This window comes from Girardinichthys multiradiatus, chromosome 5, assembly GCF_021462225.1.
Source record: "Girardinichthys multiradiatus isolate DD_20200921_A chromosome 5, DD_fGirMul_XY1, whole genome shotgun sequence".
Lineage (NCBI taxonomy): Eukaryota > Metazoa > Chordata > Actinopteri > Cyprinodontiformes > Goodeidae > Girardinichthys > Girardinichthys multiradiatus.
Window position 1 is genome coordinate 22,428,960 of NC_061798.1, and position 19,070 is coordinate 22,448,029.

Consider the following 19,070-nt stretch of genomic DNA (forward strand, 5'->3'; position numbering starts at 1 on the left):
GAGGAAAGGTGTAGGAAAGAGAAAAATATGTGGCCTCTGCCCTGAAAAGGAAGTGATTTATACAGGACTGTAAAGGAAGCCCCCAGGATCAGTGCTAGGCTGTGATTTTGGAGCTGTGGCTGCTGTCAAAATCAAGGTAAGGCAATGTACACAGACTCAGAAATACTTTCATAAGATAAAATATAAATGAACACATTGTGTTTGTTTTAGAGAAGCAACAAGAAATCTTTACTGGATCTGACCAATGGATGACCAGTCAGTTGGAAACTCAATCACAAACTATATTTTTCCAAACAGTGAATGTATCGTACTAAACATTTTCTGTGGTGATTCTCACCTGCTCCTCCTCACTCTCCCTTCCTTTCTGTCACTTTCACTCTGAGGGTGGGGCTGCTTTACTGAACTACTGTCTCAGCTAGCTGAAAGTATTTTTCAAGCCTGCAATTGCCTGTAATGATATTCATTACCAATACTGGCAATCAAGCTCTCTCTCTGTCTGAGATTATTACTAATGTTTTAGAGAAACTTGTACTATGAGGTTCCCCTTGTTTCTAAAATAAATCTTCAAGTAGTACTACTGTCTTTCAGTTAGTGTCTCCATTTGTGTCAAACAAAAGCCTACTAACATAACTGGAATTTAATATTTCACTACCTGAGCTTAACACGCAAGATCTAGACTTGAGGCACAATTTATTAATACTTCCAGCAGATTGAGATGTAAAATTATTTTCATTCAACACATAACTGTATTTCCAATGTAAAAGGTTCTAAATTTAGCCAAAAGAAAGATTTGTTTTAGCAAACATTTTTAAAATTACGTGTATAAAATATTAGCATAACTTAGAGTAAGAAGAGACATGTTGGTAAAATTAAGCTTACTTTACACGTAAATCTGCCACCCATATGAATAATTTTGTTCTTGACTGTAAATTTTGCAATTACAAAAACGTTTCAGACTTTGAAATATATTTTTTATAAACATTCTTAAATGTCACTGTGCATGTACAGGGGTTGGACAATGAAACTGAAAAACCTGTCATTTTAGTGTGGGAGGCTTCATGGCTAAATTGGACCAGCCTGGTAGCCAGTCTTCATTTATTGCACATTGCACCAGTAAGAGCAGAGTGTGAAGGTTCAATTAGCAGGGTAAGAGCACAGTTTTGCTCAAAATATTGAAATGCACACAACATTATTGGTGACATACCAGAGTTCAAAAGAGGACAAATTGTTGGTGCACGTCTTGCTGGCGCATCTGTGACCAAGACAGCAAGTCTTTGTGATGTATCAAGAGCCACGGTATCCAGGGTAATGTCAGCATACCACCAAGAAGGACGAACCACATCCAACAGGATTAACTGTGGACGCAAAAGGAAGCTGTCTGAAAGGGATGTTCGGGTGCTAACCCGGATTGTATCCAAAAAACATAAAACCACGGCTGCCCAAATCACGGCAGAATTAAATGTGCACCTCAACTCTTCTGTTTCCACCAGAACTGTCCGTCGGGAGCTCCACAGGGTCAATATACATGGCCGGGCTGCTATAGCCTAACCTTTGGTCACTCATGCCAATGCCAAATGTCAGTTTTAATGGTGCAAGGAGCACAAATCTTGAGCTGTGGACAATGTGAAACATGTATTGTTCTCTGATGAGTCCACCTTTACTGTTTTCCCCACATCCGGGAGAGTTACGGTGTGGAGAAGCCCCAAAGAAGCGTACCTCCCAGACTGTTGCATGCCCAGAGTGAAGCATGGGGGTGGATCAGTGATGGTTTGGGCTGCCATATCATGGCATTCCCTTGGCCCAATACTTGTGCTAGATGGGCGCGTCACTGCCAAGGACTACCGAACCATTCTCGAGGACCATGTGCATCCAATGGTTCAAACATTGTATCCTGAAGGCGGTGCCGTGTATCAGGATGACAATGCACCAATACACACAGCAAGACTGGTGAAAGATTGGTTTGATGAACATGAAAGTGAAGTTGAACATCTCCCATGGCCTGCACAGTCACCAGATCTAAATATTATTGAGCCACTTTGGGTGTTTTGGAGGAGCGAGTCAGGAAACGTTTTCCTCCACCAGTATCACGTAATGACCTGGTCACTATCCTGCAAGAAGAATGGCTTAAAATCCCTCTGACCACTGTGCAGGACTTGTATATGTCATTCCCAAGACGAATTGACGCTGTATTGGCCGCAAAAGGAGGCCCTACACCATACTAATAAATTATTGTGGTCTAAAACCAGGTGTTTCAGTTTCATTGTCCAACCCCTGTATATAATCACAGTTTTCTCACAGACAAATATCACTTTTTTTCTGCAATTCCTTGACTTTTTGCTATTTTTACATTTTATTAAAATATGTTATATAAGTCACTTAGTTATTTTAATACAAATTATTAATAATTATGATGGATATGTTTCTGCACTTAATATTGTGTTTCTTTTCATCATATGTGTATACTTGTCAGTAATACTTAAAACTGCGATTCCTGTACAAGCCACTAGAGGCCACTTCTCAGAAAACTCAGAATGTATTGAAGTGCCTCAGCAGAAATTAAGGCATGTTTTCCTCAGGATACTGTACAATGCATATATATTTGCACAGACATTAAAGAGCTGATGTTTCCAGAGTACTTAAGTGGATGTATCATGCTTAATTGGGTGAGTTTGGGTTAGGATTAAAATAACATAATTTCAATTTACATATTTTGCTATGACATAATTTAGTAAGTGTTTTATATCACACACATGTAGGAATGCAGATTTTACCCCTCAGAAGAACACAACAGCAACAGAGATATTTAGCAACTGTGTAATTTGTTTTAATTTAACAGAATCAACTCAGGACATCAGGCGTGAGAAAGCTATCGTTCCCTTGTTTGTTTCCTGCCTCTATCTCCTTCTCCCGCTTTCCTTTTGTGTTTTGCCCTTGAAAGAGAAAAGGACAGGCTCAGCCACCCTGGGAACAGAGAACTACTACAGGATCCTAGCAGTGCTACATCAAAGGCCGCCCCATTTGCACAGCAGCTTACGTACACCCACACATACACAAACATAGGCTTACATATTTTTTTTTTGGGGGGGGGGGGGAGTTGCTTTCTCTCAAGTTTGTTACAAGTAGCAGAGTTTTTACACTTTTTGACAGCATGTGAAGTACAAGAAAAGGTTCAGCTCCAAAACAGCTCCACTTAGGCAAAAAGTTGGGAAGTTAAAACTCACTTTTCTCTTATTTCTGGACTACATGAGCAAATTGAGTCCATGCACATGAAAACGTCTTATCTGCAGATGCAATCAAAAGAGAAAGAAGTTGGTGTGCAGTAAACAGCTTTCATACATCGTTCTCCTCGACTGCTGGTTTAAGTTAGTGGAACAAAACTGCATGAATCATAAGTAGATGGATTAGTGGACATCTCCTCCCACCTCCTCTGATCTTTTACTGCAGTCTTATGAGAAGGAAGCTGCTTTCCACAGTCATCCAGTACACCTAATCTGAAGTGGCAACATTAGAACCTTCAGCCAGTGCCAAGACAAACGCAGCCAGTGCGCATGCTCAGTGGTTCCTGATGTACCATGTCAGAGGAAGAAGAAGAGGGGCCTGCAGGACAGTAAAGGTGAGTGAGAGAGGAATGGGGAGATTAACATGAGAAAGGTGGAGCAGTGCACGATGTGTAGGAAGAACAGATGATGGATACAAGATGTGTGAAGATCCTCATGCAGGATGAAAGAGTTTGAAGAGTCATATTGAGTTATTGGGGCAAAACTTTGAGCAACATGATAACAGTGGGGGAAGATGATGCAGAGGTCACCGTGACATTGTTAATAAGAGCTGTAACGTGAAGTTTCACCTCATAAGTGGAGGCAGAAATGGACTCTAAGAAACCTGGAAAGGTGTAAAAGAATAAAATTTAAAGTCCAATTAAGGCTGAGGCAATGTCACTGACTTTGCTGCAGAGTTTAGCTCACATTAGAGCATCTGTTGCTGGTTGGATCCAACTCTTCTCACTGCATGTTGGAACCATTACATGATGTCATGGTGGTGCAATTTCCCACAAACGCCTCCATGTGAGAGAGGAAGTGATGTCACAGGCCCAGGCTGAGTCCTGCAGATGGCATTTTGAAAGTCCAGGAAAGACGCTATCTAGGCTTTGAGTATGCATCTGTGTGGGAGGTAGGATTAATGATATGTATCCACAGACAAACTGTTAAGCTGCTCTATGTCTAACATGTCTTCAAATTTACTGACCAATGGTACTTTTAAAGCTCCTCTGATAATTATTATATAAACAAGGGATTAGATTACTGTGTGTGAAAGTCCAAAAAGAGTTTATACATCTGGAAATGGCTTCAAACTGAAAAAAATAAGTTTTCCCTTGCTGATTTAGATCATTTGTACAGATCAGACAAGGACATTGAGTGCTTGCTGATTTATATCTTGAGTTCTGAATACGAATACTGAGACAATAACAATAGAAACAAGAAAAGGAGACAGTAAAAGAGGTCCAAAACTATTTCAGATGGGTAAACATGACCAAATATGTTCTTAAAACGGGTGGGCAGGGACTTTAGTCACTTTAATGAAACACTTGTTTTCTGTTTCATTAAAAAGTGACTAAAGTTGCTGCCCACCAGTTCTTTTGATCATGTTCCTCATGAGGAATGGCCTTTTTAATTAAACAGAAACCAAGTGAAGGTGGAGACCTTGGCGGCCTGATCCCCAGATGCTTAGGCTGGCTCTAGGGACGTGGAATGTCACCTCGCTGGGGGGGAAGGAGCCTGAGCTTGTGCAGGAGGTCAAGAGATATAGACTAGAAATAGTCGGGCTCGCCTCCACGCACGGTGTGTGCTCTGGAACCTATCTCCTCGAGAGGGGCTGGACTCTTCTACTCTGGAGTGGCCCACGGGGAGAGGCGGTGAGCTGGGGTGGGTTTGCTTGTTGCCCCCCAGCTCAGCTGTCTCGTGTTGGGGTTTACCCCAGTGGATGAGAGGGTCGCATCCCTGTGCCTTCGGGTTGGGGACAGGTCTCTGACTGTCATTTCGGCCTACGGGCCGAGTGGTAGTGCGGAGTACTCGGCCTTCTTGGCGTCCCTGTCGGGGGTGCTTGATAGTGCCCCTCCTGGGGACTCCATTATTCTGCTGGGGGACTTCAACGCCCACGATCCCGATCTGAATCCGAGTGGTGTTTTGTTATTGGACTTCTGTGCTAGTCACAGATTGTCCATAATGAACACCATGTTCAAACATAAGGGTGTCCATCAGTGCACTTGGCACCAGGACACCCTAGGCAGGTCAATGATCGACTTTGTTGTCGTATCATCAGACCTTTGGCCGCATGTTTTGAACACTCGGGTGAAGAGAGGGGCTGAGCTGTCCACTGATCACCACCTGGTGGTGAATTGGATCCGCTGGAGGAGGAGACAGCCGGACAGATTTGGCAGGCCCAAGCGCATAGTGAGGGTCTTCTGGAACGTCTGGCGGAGCCATGGGCCAGGGATGTATTCAACTCTCACTTCCGGGAGAGCTTGGACCAGATTCCAACGGATGCTGGAGACATTGAGCCCGAATGGACCATGTTCTCCGCATCTATTGTCGATGTTGCCGCCCGTAGCTGCGGCCGTAATGTCTGCAGTGCCTGTCGCAGCGGCAATCCCCGAACCCGGTGGTGGACACCAGCAGTAAGGACTGAAGAAGGAGTCCTATCAGCTGTGGTTGGCTTGTGGGACTCCTGAGGCGGCTGACGGGTACTGTGAGGCCAAGCGTGCCGCGGCCCGGGCGGTGACAGAGGCAAAAACTCAGGCCTGGGAGGAGTTTGGTGAGGCCATGGAGATTGACTACCGGTTGGCCTCGAAGCGATTCTGGCAAACCGTTCGCCGCCTCAGGAGGGGGAAGCAGTGCTTCGCCAACACTGTTTACAGTGGGGGTGGGGAGCTGCTGACCTCGACTGGGGACATTATCGGGCGGTGGAAGGAGTACTTCGAGGATCTCCTCAATCCTGCCATCACGAATTCCCTGGTGGAAACAGAGGCTGGGGACTCGGGGTTGGACTCTTTCATCACCCAGGCTGAAGTCACCGAGGTGGTTAAAAAGCTCCGCGGTGGCAGGGCTTCGGGGGTGGATGAGAGCCGCCCTGAGTACCTCAAGTCTCTGGATGTTGTGGGGCTGTCATGGTTGACACGCCTCTTCAACATTGCGTGGCGGTCAGGGACAGTGCCTCTGGACTGGCAGACTGGGGTGGCGGTCCCCCTTCATAAGAAGGGGGACCGCCACCCCAGTCTGCCAGTCTATTCTATGTCTAAGATAACAAATGTACAGGTCCTTCTCAAAATATTAGCATATTGTGATAAAGTTCATTATTTTCCATAATGTCATGATGAAAATTTAACATTCATATATTTTAGATTCATTGCACACTAACTGAAATATTTCAGGTCTTTTATTGTCTTAATACGGATGATTTTGGCATACAGCTCATGAAAACCCAAAATTCCTATCTCACAAAATTAGCATATTTCATCCGACCAATAAAAGAAAAGTGTTTTTAATACAAAAAAACGTCAACCTTCAAATAATCATGTACAATTATGTACTCAATACTTGGTCGGGAATCCTTTTGCAGAAATGACTGCTTCAATGCGGCGTGGCATGGAGGCAATCAGCCTGTGGCACTGCTGAGGTCTTATGGAGGCCCAGGATGCTTCGATAGCGGCCTTTAGCTCATCCAGAGTGTTGGGTCTTGAGTCTCTCAACGTTCTCTTCACAATATCCCACAGATTCTCTATGGGGTTCAGGTCAGGAGAGTTGGCAGGCCAATTGAGCACAGTGATACCATGGTCAGTAAACCATTTACCAGTGGTTTTGGCACTGTGAGCAGGTGCCAGGTCGTGCTGAAAAATGAAATCTTCATCTCCATAAAGCTTGTCAGCAGATGGAAGCATGAAGTGCTCCAAAATCTCCTGATAGCTAGCTGCATTGACCCTGCCCTTGATAAAACACAGTGGACCAACACCAGCAGCTGACACGGCACCCCAGACCATCACTGACTGTGGGTACTTGACACTGGACTTCTGGCATTTTGGCATTTCCTTCTCCCCAGTCTTCCTCCAGACTCTGGCACCTTGATTTCCGAATGACATGCAGAATTTGCTTTCATCCGAAAAAAGTACTTTGGACCCCTGAGCAACAGTCCAGTGCTGCTTCTCTGTAGCCCAGGTCAGGCGCTTCTGCCGCTGTTTCTGGTTCAAAAGTGGCTTGACCTGGGGAATGCGCACCTGTACCCCATTTCCTGCACACGCCTGTGCACGGTGGCTCTGGATGTTTCTACTCCAGACTCAGTCCACTGCTTCCACAGGTCCCCCAAGGTCTGGAATCGGCCCTTCTCCACAATCTTCCTCAGGGTCCGGTCACCTCTTCTCGTTGTGCAGCGTTTTCTGCCACACTTTTTCCTTCCCACAGACTTCCCACTGAGGTGGCTTGATACAGCACTCTGGGAACAGCCTATTCATTCAGAAATTTCTTTCTGTGTCTTACCCTCTTGCTTGAGGGTGTCAATAGTGGCCTTCTGGACAGCAGTCAGGTCGGCAGTCTTACCCATGATTGGGTTTTGAGTGATGAACCAGGCTGGGAGTTTTAAAGGCCTCAGGAATCTTTTGCAGGTCTTTAGAGTTAACTCGTTGATTCAGATGATTAGGTTCATAGCTCGTTTAGAGACCCTTTTAATGATATGCTAATTTTGTGAGATAGGAATTTTGGGTTTTCATGAGCTGTATGCCAAAGTCATCCGTATTAAGACAATAAAAGACCTGAAATATTTCAGTTAGTGTGCAATGAATCTAAAATATATGAATGTTAAATTTTCATCATGACATTATGGAAAATAATGAACTTTATCACAATATGCTAATATTTTGAGAAGGACCTGTACATTTGTACTCCTGATAATGAGGAGGTCGTTGGGGACTGGGGTCGGGGCGGAGGGTCGGGATCCGGGCTGGGCAGTGCCGGCACTCTTCTGGGCTGGTGCTGAGGCAGGCTGCCCGTCTCTGGTGTGTGCTGGCTCACTCTCGGTGGCTGCTTGCCGGGGCCTGGACCCCTGGGCTCTGTCGGTCCTCTGCTTGAGGTAATATGTCCCGGGGTCTCGGGTCTCTGGATCCATAGCTGGATCATCTCTGGTGTAGACGGCTGACGGCGAAGACCTGTGGGCTCATCGCTGCAGCTCCCTGGGGCTTCTGCACTGTGGCTGCTGGGTGGTTCCCCTGGGACTCTCCCCTGCTCTTCTCTGTGGGGGTTGCGGTAGTCCCGACGATGGTTCTCCTGGGGTCCCTGTGCTCTGGGGGGCCTTTGGATGTCTATGGCTCGGTTATCCTCCGTATCTGTCCCAGGTCCAGGGGGGCATGTCTGTGGCTCCTCACACTCGCTATTTCTTATTTGTATGGAGAAACCACACTCACACTCAGACCCACAGGTGATTAGATTTTGGTGTTAACAGATACACACATTTTCTATATTGGGCCAGAATTACCACTAATTACATCTTGCATTCATATCGTGCACATTTCGTTAAAAAAGCTGTTATTATGTAGGTTTCTGTAGGTGTAGAAGCAAGCACGGTGATATTGTCACGATGCGTGTGTGTGTGTGTGTGTGTGTGTGTGTGTGAGTCTCTGCTTCTCTTGAGGAGATCTGCTGGTGGGCGTGGCGCACAGCTGAAAGCTGCACACCTGCAAACAATCTTCGGCTGTAGTGTTTAAAAGGAGTTGCTGGACGAGCATTCTTCGCCCACGTTGGCGGTAAAGTCAAGCCTCCGAATCCCCAGTGCCAGTTTTGTAACTCTTTGTGAAACTTAGATACTCTTTTGATCTCTTCCCGCCTAAGCTTGCCTCCTCTGCTACTACCCTCCAGGTCTGGAAGCTGACTGAATCCCAGATTTCTCCTGCCAACTGCCTGATGACTGTGTTCATATCGGTAAAACTACCCACCAGCCAATTTGCCGATGCACTCTCCGATGCACCTACAGATTCGCAAAACCAGACTTCCCCCTGGATAAATCCCTCCAACAAGGCTCACCACCAGGATCGCTACTCCACCTCAGAGGCGTTGTCCCACACATCTGCACCGTAAGCTACCACTTTTTCCTGATAAACACTTCTGATCAACCTTCCCTGAGAGCTTTACTAACTGCATCTCTCCTTCACAGAGGACCAGATCCCCTCTTCCCGTTCCCCAGAGATTTTTTTTTTCCCCCACCGTGTAAATAAATCTTTAAGAAAACTCTGAATTGTCTCCGAGTGCGGTTCTTCATGTTGCTCAGGAAAATCCAGTCTAATATGACAATTATCTTGTAATCTCTTCATCCTTCTTTCTCTCCTCCATTCTTTTCTCCTTCTCTCCATTTTTCCTTTTTGCCCCACCTCTCTCTCTTTCGTACTTCTTATTTTTTCCTTTTCGTTTCTGTCTCCGTGTCTGTAGCAATTGACATAATCCCAAAGCAGTTTCTAATAAAGTTTCTTTTATAAATATCAAGCAGAGCTTTAAAGAGTTGGCTGGAATGTTCCACTTGTGAAAGTAAATCTGTTGTGCTTTTTCTTGGCACTCAGACAACAATTCTTAGCACCACTCCTCCGGACAGGACACGTCGAAAAAAACAAAAAATAATAATAAATTCAGGGAGCACAATTTTAAAAAGTATAAAATGGAGGGTAATTTACAAAAACAATCCTGACTGTTGTAGAGCCATCTGAGGCCCCATGTCCACAAGAAGACGAGTTTGAGAGTGTCCGCGAACTTCTTGGTTGGATAGGGAGCTGTGAAACCGACTACATTTGAAACCTGCTCCCAGACTGGGAATGTTCGAAGCCACCCTCCATGGTGGCTCCGTGTGAACAGCTCCAACCACTTAACTGGCTAGAAACTGGTGAGCTACCCTCCCCTCTTTCTCAACGCGCACAGCCAAAAACTAGCCAAGAACAACAGCAAGACACCCAGTTAATATTCTCTTGTATTTTCCTCATCTTGTAGTGTAGTATGACCCAACATAGAAATTCCACCTCGCCATCGGTTCCTAAACCTTTTTGACTTCTGTTGATGTGTTACTGTGCCACTCACTGGTGTGACATAAGTATTACAACACCTAATACAACGCCTTCGGGTGGTTTGATCTCTGAGGTCAAACCTTTCTGTGTGGATACTGTCTTTGGCTCCGTGTTGACATGGCCTGATTTGCTGTGAACAGGGTGAAAGCCATCAAGCGCCATTAGCAAGATGACGGCTCTAGGATCTCATGTTAATGGTCATCAGTTATATTGCAAACTATAACTTATGAAGTCAAAAAAATCCCATTTGAATAGTGTGATTACTTCTGAACCAAAGTTCTTGATTATTTTGCTGTTTCTTTGTAAACATAATACATTAGAAACATTCTCTTTAATCAGTCTGAAATTGTTCCCAAGAGTACAATGGAGTTGTTTTGTTTCTACTTTTTCCCACTTAGCTAATTTTGTTTTTTCTTTGCTGAGGTGTGATAGCCCTTATTCTGCTCTGGATTCAAATATCAAACAGAAAATATGGTCATGATTTAATGCATGCTGTCTTCAAAATTCACGTTTTAGTTGGGTTTTTGGACTCTCTGAGCTCACCGTAAACTGGTGAGGTAAAAGACAAAAAGCGTAAAAATACATCCAGTTCACAAGACTAGACCATGCATGATATTGGGTTTATGAAATGCAATGTTTTGTCTGTAATCAGTTTTTTTCACTTTTCTAGTCTAATCATCTTAGATTTTGAACAACAGATAATCAAATGCAGCTCAAAAACTGGAAAATAGTCCTTTATGGCTGATAGGAAGCTTTGAGACAGATGCAATCTTTGGCAGATAACAGCCAGTTTCAGTGTTCTCAAAGTGCATACAAGTCATTAGAATATTGTCCTACTCTGCCACTCTCTTTTTTGAACAAAGATCACAAGCTGCTTTTCAAAAAATTATTTAAAAGTCTTGGGAACTTCTACAGGGCTTTTTAAAATTATTAAACATAGACACAACCTCAACAAATTCCTTTTCATGGCCAGGGTTAAAATAATAACTTGTGCTCAAGGTTGTCAGAATGGGTCATAATATAGTTATAAGGGGGCCATACTTTTTGCATGACTAGAGCTAATGGCCAACAGTCCAGCTCAACTCCACGCTATACTGTCGTTTTCTATTACAATTGGGTACCATCTCAATGTGGGTGTGATTGTCATAGCAAGGAGGCCCCAGAGTCTGAAAAGTAACATGTGATTTGTATGCAACACATGCACAGCGCAACAAAGGAGGACATAGAAGCAATGTTAAACCTGCTGCTCAATCTTGGGCTTTTATCAGATTTTAAGTAAAAGAAGACAACCAGAAAAGTCTGTGGGCAGCAAGACGAAACACTGCGGATAAGGAGAGTGTGGGAACCCATAGAACGACAAACTCAACGTACAAACTCAAGGATGTGTGAGGGTAAGCTAATGCTAGCTTGCTAAAGTGGTCGATAATATATCAGATAAATCCAGCGTACAACATTTTATTTTTTGGTGATATTAGGTATTCTAATATGTATGCTGTATATGTTTCAGACGGCTGTCCTGTTCCAAATACATTGCTGCAGATCATCAGTCTGGATGTTTAACTGAGCCTCCCAGTAATGGGATACTATCTACTGCCTGCATCTCTGTATAAAAAAAATATGACAGATCCTTATTTGGGACTATCTCACTCAAAAATGGTAGGTGGTTAACCAAAAGCCAGTTTAAAACTATTTTGCACAAATAGATTTAGAAATAGTTAGTGTTGCAATGTTAGAAAGTGCTTTGTCGTATGTAAGAGCAAGTTTGTGCAACTATGTTTTACTTTGTCGTGGCGGTTGGTGTGGGGGCAGAACCAGGGGAGTTTTGTGAGCCTAAATTAAGTGAGGTGAAAGAATACCCCCCACATGTAAAATGAGATTCTGAAACGAAACAAAAAGAAACCAGACAACTTAAGTACATGCATTGCACGTAATTGGGAAATACTCTCTCTCCCATTGCTCACCGGGTCAGCATCCATTTGGTCGAACCACTTCCAATTTTTCTGGTCAATGACCAAAGCTCTGATAATCACCTTTGAACTTTAGGCTTCTCCTAAAAGCTGGTATAAACAATTTATTAGGACATTTTACGGTTTGTATCTCAATAAACCCATGGCAAACATAGTTATGTGAAATTTTTTGTTGTTGTTTGAACACATGAAATTGTAGGAAATACATTGGTATTGTCTTGTATTGTTAATAGTACTTAGCACTAAAACAAGTAGCAATTCAGACTGATTTTCAGACAGAAAGCTCTCAACAGCTCTCTCCAACGATATGTAATTCCCAGATCAAAGCTCCAAGACAAATAAAATGCAGTATAACTTTTGACAAATAAAACAATAAGATCTCCAATTTTTACTAGCCAAGTCCGTCTTCCAGAAAGGATTCATACAATTCAAAAACACACTTGTATTGCTCATCAGAAACATTGTAACAGCCAAAGTTTTAATAGTTTTGCAATTTTCATAAGTTTTTATTTTTATTTAGTTTGGACTTCACAATTTTTTATTTTAGTTTAGTTTTATTTTTTTGAAAATGCTTAATTTCAGTTGAGTTTTTATTAGTTTGTTATAGTTTTAGTCTTTTTTCTGAAATCAAATCTGGGGACATTTCCAGCTCAGAGATTAAAAGAAATAAAAGTTATCAAGATATAATGAAAACATTGGTAGTTACATTTTCATTTATTTTAAAATATTTATTCATAAATAAACTATTAAGATCAAGTGTAACAGCACGAAAGTCTATCCACACTGTTAGCATTTCCTAAAAGTAATAAAACAAATAAATAGCAGTAGTAATGTCTGTCTTCTTTACTCTCCTCCTTTTTCTAACACTCATCTGCTCTTTCCCTGCTCTTAGCTTTACTCTTCTTTCTGTCAGTCTTTCTATTTTCCTCCTCTCTCCTCTATCAGACGTTCACCATTCTAAAGGAGACAATATAATCACAATCCTCTCCAAAAACATTAGAGCGTATAACATACTGAAAAATTACAATTTAACAAATACAATTGTTTCAGATACCCTATAGTAGTTGGATATTTTTAGATAGTAGGAAACTAGGACAATCCTTTAGATAACTTTTCTTTAATTATTTTGCTATTTTCCTCAGTTTATGAAATACAAAAATTTTCATATTAAGCAAAAAGAAAAAAAACAAAACTATTTTTTACTTGGAGCTACAGGCTAATACAACAGAAGAAATGTACATTTAACCAGGTGATTATCTCTCCCTTTTCATCATTCTCATTTCATGCAGTTCTTGCCTCAGTCACTTTCCCTTTTACTGACTCCTTTCAGTAACTTTCATATGTCCAAACTGAGTGGAAAACACTCCTCAGCTTGAGTTCAGAAATCACAATAATAAAATAGCAAAACTACTAATAACTAACTCAGGAAATATAAACTAAAGGTCATCAATCAATTCTAAAACATCTTACTTTGGACAAATCCTTGTTGACACTATGAGTGTGTCCCAATTCAGGGGCTGCATCCTTCGAAGGCCGTATTTGTAGGCCAATTACGTCACAGCCCGGTGACAAAGGCTGTCCGAATTCATGAATCCTTCCGAGGCTCCTTCAAATGCGGCCGACAAATGTGTCCTTTTGCCTGATTTGAAGGATGGGTTGTGAGTATCCTTCGCGGTCCATCATTTCCCATGATTCATTGCGGGTCGAAGCAGATTGATCTAGCAGGGGCAGCCATGGCGGACCACAGCAGCAAAAGCTGTGATTAAATTGTGAAAAATTACACTTTCTGTGACACAAATGAACTTGTGTTGTTTTTAGTTTGGGAATATAATTATGTAGATGTGAAATATCTGCTTTGATTTATCAAAACATCGCTTAATTTCAAACGTGCTCCGCGGTGTTCTGAGTTTTCCGCTCCCGTCATAGTTACTGCCGGCTTGCCTCGCCAGCCTTCCCGGCGGTGAGGCTAGACCGTCCCGATCCGCAGCTGCTCACTTCCGGCCTCCGTGGTTTTAGCGGTCGTCGAAGGACCCAGCCCACGTAGGCCGGGTCCTTCGAAGGATCCAGCTCCTGAATTGGGACACAAGCTCCAATTCCCAAATCAGGTTGTGCTCTTGTCTTCCTATTTGCTGCTCTGTTCGTTCATAAAAACTTGGTTTATTAGCATATGTGTCCTCACCTATAGTAAAACAAAACACATCCAAGCAATTTGTTTTATGTTTTTTTTGTTTTTTTGTTAACACTAGAAACGTTTCCTACCAAGAAACAAACCTTCATCACCAGGATCAGCCCAGTCCAAGGCGGCGCACTCAGCTCTTCTTCTCCTCTGTCTGTAACGTTAACAGCAACGCGACCAGCTACCGTAACAGCAGTTGTTGCAAGCAACATGCTCACTCGCGCTTTCTACCCCCGGCTACTGTAGTAAGTCTACACACATTTCTCATTCACAAAACGCTAAAATCGGGGACATTTCCAGGGGCCGCTTTAGCCGGGGACAGGTCGTCTAAACACAGTCATATTCACAGTAATCCCAATTTGGACTATGGCGCTTTATCCCAAGTTTTGCTGATATTATGCTAGGTGTGGACAGACCGCTCAGATGACATGACTGACGTACCCGCCATCTGCAAGAAAAAAAAAACAACCACAACCCGAGACTAGACTTCATACTTATGCATGAGACACAGACAAAAACTAAGGACATTATCTTAGTTAATTTTTGTTAGTTTTGTGAACACTTATTACAGTTTTAGTTTTCATTTTTTTGCAGTCTCGTTTTGATTTTTATTTCACTTAACAAAAATGTTTTTTTACTTCTAGTTTTCATTATTTGGTTTGTTTTCGTTAACGATAATAACATTGGAAACAGCAAGCTAATGACAAATGGTTTACCCAGTTTAAATAAAAAACATTCTGTAACCTCCATCAGTGATTTTTGTTTTAGCTTTGAAACCAAAGTTCTTTGTATTTAATCAATTATTTTTTGAGAACAACACTTTAACCTTAATTAATTTAATAGTATAATACAATTAGTCCAAATTAATCTTTCTTATGTCTACAAACACAGGCCTCAGCTTACACTGAAGCATGTTTACAAAAGTGATGTTTTGCTATCAATACTGTAACAATCATTTCTACCTCAGATGCAGGTGTCAATCCTCCAACATTAAAAACCTTCAAAACTAAAACACTAAACAAATGTGTGTCTGTCTGTGTTGCTCCTGGGAACAGGAAACCTGAAACTGTCATATTGATATTCCCCCTGTTAACGTACACAGAAAAACAAAGCTAGGATAATGATGCGATCTATGAAGCAGAAACAGTAACAAAGGGCAGCCCCTATGCAAAGTGATACTGCTGTGTGTTAAGGCCTTCAGAAGACACCTGCTTGTTTCCACAACATAACTCACATTTCTGAACCAATCGTTTGGCTCGAGTGAGAACCAGAAAGCATGTTTAACACAATTTAGCAGGCTGGAGCTCAAATATCCAATTTCGTCTTTTATCATCTGTTGTTGAAATGGTTTCTGAGATTACATAGACAATCAATACATCGTCAGCCCATAAAATTACACCAGCACAATAAGTACCTGACAACAAATGGCAGCAAATAAAGTCAAAGTAAGTTGCCTGTTGACAGGTTACAAATGCTTCAACTCCACGAAAGGTCCAAAAACACTGAAAGCAACACATGTGTCACTAGGATTAAGTAGCCATGGCATTCATAAAGTCCTTCAAACCACATGAAACAGGGGCAGAAGAAACTGCATCACAGCTCTGCCAGTAAAGAGTTCTTGGTCAGTGTAAACTTTGGCCTGGTTTAGAGCCACATGCACAGATTAAAAGCCTTGCAACATTAAAGGGCTTGACCACCTGTCTCAGTTCTCTCTCTGTCAGGCCTGAATGAAACCACAGGGAGATCTTCTTCTTCCAGAACACCACCTGCCACCACTAACTCCCTTTAATGTTGGGCAACCCTTTAAAGATCCCACAATGGTGCTTTGTGAGAGTGCCCATTCCAACATGGAGACTACTTGCAAAGTGACATCACACTGTGCTCATACTACAAAGTAAATTAAAACTGGTCCTGTAAATGTCTAGATAAATATACTTCGGAGAAGTCATAACTTCACATTTTTCATTGCATACTTTAATATAATTTTCCCTTTGAGACCAAACTTTATGGCAATAAAATTAGACGCTAAGGTGGCAAATATATTTCAATGTTTACTTACTAAAAAATGAGTCTGGGTGAAATTAAAAACACACACCCCTTTTAAAATGGCAGGTTTTAGTGATGTGAAGAAAATCAGTCCCTGATAAATTGTTTCAGATCTTTTTTCACCTTTAATGTTACCTTATGCTTTTCAATTAAATGGAAAAACCAACTAATATGTTAGAAGGAAAATAGTTAAACAACCAGGTTGTTGCAGATTTTGTTCTAAGTGTACCCATAAAGTATGGACAATCAGATCATTTTCATCCTTTGCAAACTCTCTGCAACATTAACTAAAGGATGCTAGTGAGCAAATGTAAAGAAAATCCAGGAAGTGAAGCTGACAATTATTTACAGCCAGTCAGACTTTCTACAGTTGATGGCAGGTGTATACCCAAGAGCCTAAATGCTGCAATTAAATTAAAAGCTGTTTCAACAAATTTTTCATTTAAGCGGGTGAGCACTTGTGCAACTGGTTATTGTAGTATTTATAATATTCCGAGGTAAATGTGACATTAAAAGTGGGAAATGTTCTGTTTGGTCTCATTTTTAGACAGTGGTATGTAGACGTTTGAGATCCACTATGTATGGCGTGCAGTTAGAAGTGATAAATTGAGACTGAACTTAAATACCCAGGAAAAACAAATTACAAATGTTTAGTAAAGTTAAAATGTAGTAGTAGTTGCCAGGTCATTTATCACTACAAACTACAACTGATATATCATCAGTAATTATCTGGTTTGCTGTCAATATAGAGTGCATATTAAAATTAGAATGTATCAAAACCAAAAGATTCCACCTTTTTCAGTTCAGACATATTACAAATAAACAAACAAATTAAGGTAGCACTGTTGCCTTGCAGCAAGAAGGTCCTGGTTTGACTCCTGGCCGGGGTCTTTCTGCATGAAGATTGCAATTTCTCCCAGTGCATGCATGGGTTCTCTCCGGGTCCTCCGGCTTCCTCCGACAGTCCAAAAACTTCACTGTTAGGTTAATTGGTCCGTCTTAATTGCCTTTAGGTATGAATGGGTGTGTACATGGTTGTTTGTCCTGTGTGTCTCTGTGTTGCCCTGCAATGGACTGGTGACTTGTCCAGGGTGTACCAGGCCTCTCGCTCAAAGACTCCTAGAGATGCACCAGTTACCCCGTGACCCTGTACAGAAGGAAGTATAGAAAATGGATGGATTAAAAAACAAATTAAACCCTTAAAAGAAACCATAAAACGTTTTCAATTCCTCCTGAGTTTGACACTTATGCATACATGTGTACAAAGAAATATATTTAATGGTTATTTCCAGTGGTTATTTGTTGACAAGCGGGCAAGCACATGAGAGGTCAACGGTCCATCACAGTGCACCATTCAAAATGTGACACCAAACACACAACAAGAAAGACTGCAGGTCAAAGAACGGGTAGTGGAGAGTCAAAAAAGGTTGCTTGCTTTGAGGAAAAACTGTGTGTGGGAGAATGCTTTGGTGCAGCTGACCTGAAAGCATTATACACAGAGGCAGTAAAGCATGTCAAGGTTCTGAAAGCAGTTCAAGTCCAGGTTTGCACTTACCGGTATAATAACAGATTTTCAAAATGCTTACTCTTTAAACTTCAAAACAAATCTAGGTTCAGTATATTTTTCTTATAATCCCTCATTTCCTGTAGGGAGACATTTTTAGAGCACAATATATTGGACTAAGAAATAAAGTTGAAATTTCGACATGACTGTTAAAGGCAGAGCTACTTTCAGTCTCTGTACAACTCGTGGGCTGGGGCTTGGAGCGCAGATCCAGAGCCTTTTGTGAATAACCCAATAGCGTCTTTCACAAAACAGTTCCATCATAAAGTGTTTTTTTCGCTGCTTGATTTGTCCAGAAATCATTGTTTTTAATAAGCAAGTCATGTAATCGATGATTTCACACCTCAGGTCAACTCCTGACCTTACACACCCAGTGTGATAATTATAATGACATTATTATTAATATTTTTGTAACAAACAGTTGAGCCCAAATTACCCAGAAGATTTAGGCTTCATGTAAGATTTGAATTTTATCACCATGTTTCGTCTAATGGAAGCAATATTATTTTTTTTCAGTGGCTTAGTCAGAGTCTTGACTAGAACCTGCAGAGGGGGCACAAAATTAGGGTGATAGCAGAGAGGGCTTCCAATCTAAAAGACTTGGAGGTCATCACTAAAGATAAATGCTTAAAAATACCAGTGGAAACATGCAAAAGGCTGGTCAGCAATTATAAGAGGGGTTTGCTTTCTGTAATGACAAAAACATTACTCTTAGGTTAATTGTTTCTCTAAATTGCCCTTAGGTGTGCATAGTTGTTTTTCCTGGGTGTCCCCGATGCCCTGCGAAAGACTGCCGACCTGTCCATGAATTACCCTGCCTCTCGCCCATAGACTGCTGGAGATAGGCACCTGTTCCCCTGTGACCCTGTATGGAAGAAGCGCGTATAGAGAATGGATGGATGGATTAATGAACTTTTGACCCTTGAAGGTAGAAAGCACAGGGAGAGTTACTCTACTAATAAAAAAAACTGCAGATTCAAAATTTGTGAAAAATAATGGAGACCATCAAGGAAACTGCTTTGGCAGTAACAGCAGTTCAGTCTAGTTTGCCTTTGCTGCAAACAACATAACTGGATTTGTAGTTCTAAAATGAGAAATATCTGGTTCTTTCTTCCTGTACTCTGCCATTTTCTCTAATTCTGTACAAAATCCAACCTTCAACTAATCATTTAAAACAATACTTTCAACATGTTCTGACAGTCTTACAATAATCTGATATGTAGTGAGGCC

The 19,070-nt window shown here is 41.8% G+C and overlaps 2 long non-coding RNA genes across 3 annotated transcripts in view; both read left to right on the plus strand.

The window, feature by feature from the left end:
* Positions 1–19,070, plus strand: part of LOC124869034 — a 24,678-nt gene continuing 5,608 nt past the window's right edge. Inside the window, exons 1-4 of one of the 2 annotated variants that reach the window (XR_007038460.1) lie at positions 1–136; positions 11,356–11,478; positions 11,595–11,743; positions 14,301–14,475. This is a non-coding gene — a long non-coding RNA (uncharacterized LOC124869034). Of the gene's footprint in view, positions 137–11,355; positions 11,479–11,594; positions 11,744–14,300; positions 17,421–19,070 lie in introns of those variants that run through there. The other variant, XR_007038459.1, reaches the window with a different exon arrangement.
* LOC124869035 lies at positions 8,019–9,267 on the plus strand. The gene is made up of 3 exons (XR_007038461.1): positions 8,019–8,785; positions 8,898–9,112; positions 9,193–9,267. It is a non-coding gene; the product is annotated as an uncharacterized LOC124869035 (long non-coding RNA).